Genomic DNA, 4,461 nt, shown 5'->3' with positions numbered 1-4,461 from the left:
GAACCCGGCCAACCTCCTTCTTGATGGTATTGTCCCAGATCTCCAGTCGCTCCTGCATAAAATCACTCACCCTTTCATTATCCATTAGTGGCCCCCACAGGCCTTTCTCAATTAACCCTTGCTCCTGCTCTTTTATGCGGGTTTCCAACCCCCTCACCTCCTCGGCCAATTTGCCCCCCTGTCGGTTGAGCAGTCCCCATTCCTCACTCTGCTGTAGCATTCTGGCATCCACCCGGCCCCGATAGCCTTCCAGGTCCCCATTTGCTTTATCAATTCGAGCATTTGTGGCACCAATCTGACCCTCCAACTTTTACCCCATTTGGACAGCCTGCGTCACGCCCTCCTCTATTTTTGACATTAATTCTTCCCGTTTCAATTCAATTTCCACCCCTATGGCTTTTTCCATCTCCCCCCCCCCCCCCTAGTTTCTACTTTATCCTCCAATTCCCCCAGTCTGCCCGTAATTTGGTTTTGCACACTCCCTTCTATGCCATCAATTCGTTTCCCCAGCTGTTGTGCCATTTCCCCAATTTTTCCTTCCAATTTTTCATTCCTCTCTTTCATTTGTTCATTCATTCGTTCATTCACTTTTCCCTCCAATCCCTCAATTTTGCTGTCCATCCCTTTGATCTGTTCTTTCAAACCCTCCTCTAATCTACCCATTTGCCCCTCCATGTTTTTTGTTTGGGCATTAATTTTGTTCTCCAATTGCTCGTTCTGAGCATTCATTTCCCCTTTCAATCCATTAATTTGGTCACTCATGTCCTTCAGTCCTTCCCTCCATTCCTTCCCCTGGGACTCCATTTTATTTTCCAGCCCGTCAATTTTTTTATTTAATTCCCGACTGGCTCGCTCACTCTGAGCATCCATTAATTCCTTTAAAAATTTCATTAAAGCCTGGTCGTCTCTAGGGGCCGTCCCACTTGTTCCCGACTCCACGGTAGGGGAGGGGCATAAGTTGGTGCTCGGGACGAGGGAGGTTCCAAGGCTCACCTCTGCATCAAATTCCCCTATTTCCGGCTCACTCCCAACGCTGACGGAGGCCTCGCTGCGTACTTCCATCTCATCAATTTCCGACATCCGCTTTCCGGAAGATTGTTTCCCGCGCGCGTATTTATTTTAATAATTCCTGAAACAATTTAAATTTGACGAAGACGCGATATCGCGCTCCGTATGCCCAATTGATTACTAAATTTCTCCGCCTCGCCTATAAAAATTTTGCGTTCGAACGTCGGGCGCAATGCACGCCCGACCGCACAGTGGGCTGAGAGGGTGAAATATTGGAAATATCTCAATATCTTGGGTTAAAATAATCCCCTGATAGTGGTTGAGGGCTCGTTAGAAGCGTATTACTAAGCTTATTACAACGAGAAAAAATTTGTTTTTAAATTTTGATTTTGAGGGGTCTGGGCCCAAATTACCATATTTGGGCATTTCGGGCTCAAAACACATTTTCGGGTATATCTTGGCTTAAAAGAATCCCCTGATAGTGGTTGAGGGCTCGTTAGAAGCGTATTACTAAGCTTATTACAACGAGAAAAAAATTGTTTTTCAATTTTGATTTTGAGGGGTCTGGGCCCAAATTACCATATTTGGGCATTTCGGACCCGAAACACATTTTCGGGCATATCTTGGCTTAAAATAATCCCCTGAATGTGGTTGAGGGTTCGTTCAAATTCGTTCAGGTTCGTTCAAATCTGGGCTCAAATTATTCAAGAAAATGTTAAAATGGAAATAGATGCCCCGGAAACGGCTTGCAATAGATTTTCGAAAATTGACTTTTGTGTGAAATTCATTTTTTCTAATTGCCACAGGTCAGATTTCACAATATATGCATTTTCTAAGGCACTGAGACCTATATTTTCAGAAAATATACACTGGAGTAAATCTGGCTTGTGGCATTTTGAAATTTTTACAGATATGCGGCAAATTTTGGGTGGAAAAAACATCGATTTTATGGGTAAATAATCAAAAATCGGCAAAAAATTTGACCGAAAACCTCAAATTTTTGGCACTTGAAGGCTGTACAGCCTAATATTTGATTAGATTCAGTGAACTTGGTACATTTATGGTTTAGTATGAAAGAATTAGGTTTAATGGGCATAATTTTGTCATTTTCTTAGCCTTTGACAGATTTATTGGCAAAATACAGTTTCCGCGAAACCATTGAGCTAAGGTTATCGCGAAATTGAAATATTGCCGATCTTCTAACGTTCACCATTTTTCTTGGAGTTGAGCTTTTGACTTACTTTTTTTTTTGTTAAACTGGATTTTTTTTCTAGTTTCTGAAGCACTCAGAGCCATTGATGCCTGATAAGAGTCCATTTTTGGTAATTTCCATGCTCCAGCCCACTGTGGACCGTGTCGATGTCTCGCCGCGGACAAAAAAATTTGTCCGACGGGTTCAAATCCTACACTCCTGACACCACTTGTCACGCAACCGTGATTAACACCACAGTTACGGATGGCCAAATTGCGAGACTTTAACTCCCGAGGCGAAAACTCAATAGCGGATTCCAAATCGAACACTTAAACTAAACGCGCAGAATGGCGGACACAGCGGAGCTCCCCCCCGCCGCCTTATCTATTAAAATCAAACACCCAGGAAACTGCGTTCAGATATATACAGAAAATAATATAAGGATTTATTATTTATAAGTAAAGACAGTGAAAAAGCCCGCGCCGGTAATACTAATAAATCGAATAAGCCTAAATTGGGATCCCAGACACAACAGATATCAAACACGATACGAGGGAGGTGAATACGAAAATAACACGTCTTTTTGGTTTATGCACAGTGTATTCGCGGGTACGGCCTTATCTCGTCCTTGTCGTCTTGGTGACCGCCGTCCAACACCCGGCTCCTTTCGGCCCCGATGTACCCACGAGGCCTCGCTCCAAGTTCCACAAGCCCCGATCGCACACCACGAGGTCCCTCGCTCCAAGTTCCACAAGGCCTCGCTCCAAGCACCACGCGTCCGACGCAGGCCAGCGGCTCCACACGAGGTCGATCTCCACAAGGTCCGTGCACCAAAGGTTCGACGTAAGCTGCACAAAGCAAGCGAACTCCACTTGACTCGACTCTCTTTTGGGAGTCCTGGCAGCCAAGTGCCAACTGTTCGGTGCCAACTGTTCAACGAACTGGTCTCTGTGTGCCAACTGTTCAACTCCAACGAACTCTACGAACTCCTTCCACGAACTCCCTGTAATGGCGTCCGACTGTCGCTAATATCTCTCACCGATGACGTCACATTGGCGCACTGCTCAGCCAATCATAGCCTCCCAACTCGCCGGCTCGCCCAGGTCACGCCCTCTGCGGCATCCTCACCACTCCGCGTCCCCGACCCCGCGGTCCTTGGGTTATAACACATGCCAGGCGAGGTTTGTAGGCCTTGGAGGTGTAAACGGTGGCGGTGTATTGTGGCGGTGTTTTTGGCCTGGTTTCCTGCCCATTTGTTCCGAAGTCATTGTCAGGGAAAGGAATTATTTAATGTTGCGCTAAGGACCTAACTAATGTTTATGTGGTTTGCAGTGCCATAATGGACAAAGGTTTGACTACTAGGTGAGACTCACGGGGGCGTTACCTTTAATCCCTCACTATTTAACACTCGAACCTCCAGGTAGGTCCACAATCATACATCTTCCCCCGACAAACGCCTAAACATCAAGAACTTATTACATGTAGAGTCCCTGTCACGACAGCCGAATACCTACCTATTCAGATCTACCTAGCTCTAGATGTTGCTCTACCAAATTCATAACAATATCACCAAAGTTACAACATTATCAGAGTCTGGCAACTGAATGTGTTTTAATCCAATGTACGACACTAACCTGATACTTTGTTCGCCAGTTGTAGTCAATTTAATCAACAATAACTTGCAAATGACGATGATGCGAGTGCATTCCACAGATGGCAACTTGAAAGCTTTCCTGTGGCAAGATGGCGGCCGGAAATCTCGCCCTGTCGTGACCCACTGCCAATCTATATATATATATCTATGCGCCCATCATTGAGTGCTTTCATTTTAGAAATATTTTTGCAAATGCTCGACTCTCATTGGGTGCTGTGTTTGGTGACGCGTTTTGTTGAAGATAACCAGGTCCGTGCGGGCCGATGTTGGTCTTAAATTATTTTATTAATACATCGGAGGTGCATAAGATTGTGACTAAAACGACGACGGGTGAAAGAAACTCCTAATGAACGTTTTAAATTTGTTATGCATACTTCCGCCCACGCAAGATGGCTGCGCCCACGGCGCTTCGGATTCTCGAGCCAAGGCATAATCAGGTTTTCAACATAATACGTACTCATTTATTGACAACACCGGCTTCGCCGGCTATTACATTGTGAAAATTAAAGATTTCAAATAAACCTATTTAAAGTGTATGCGCAAATAACTAATAAATAAAGAAACGAAGAAATATCTCTCGGTAATTTCCTGAACCAAATTTAACTTC

The sequence above is a fragment of the Myxine glutinosa genome, chromosome 7 (genome assembly GCF_964187855.1).
Source record: "Myxine glutinosa chromosome 7, kmMyxGlut1.1, whole genome shotgun sequence".
Taxonomy (NCBI): Eukaryota; Metazoa; Chordata; class Myxini; order Myxiniformes; family Myxinidae; genus Myxine; species Myxine glutinosa.
Note: the sequence above shows the minus strand (reverse complement) of the source record.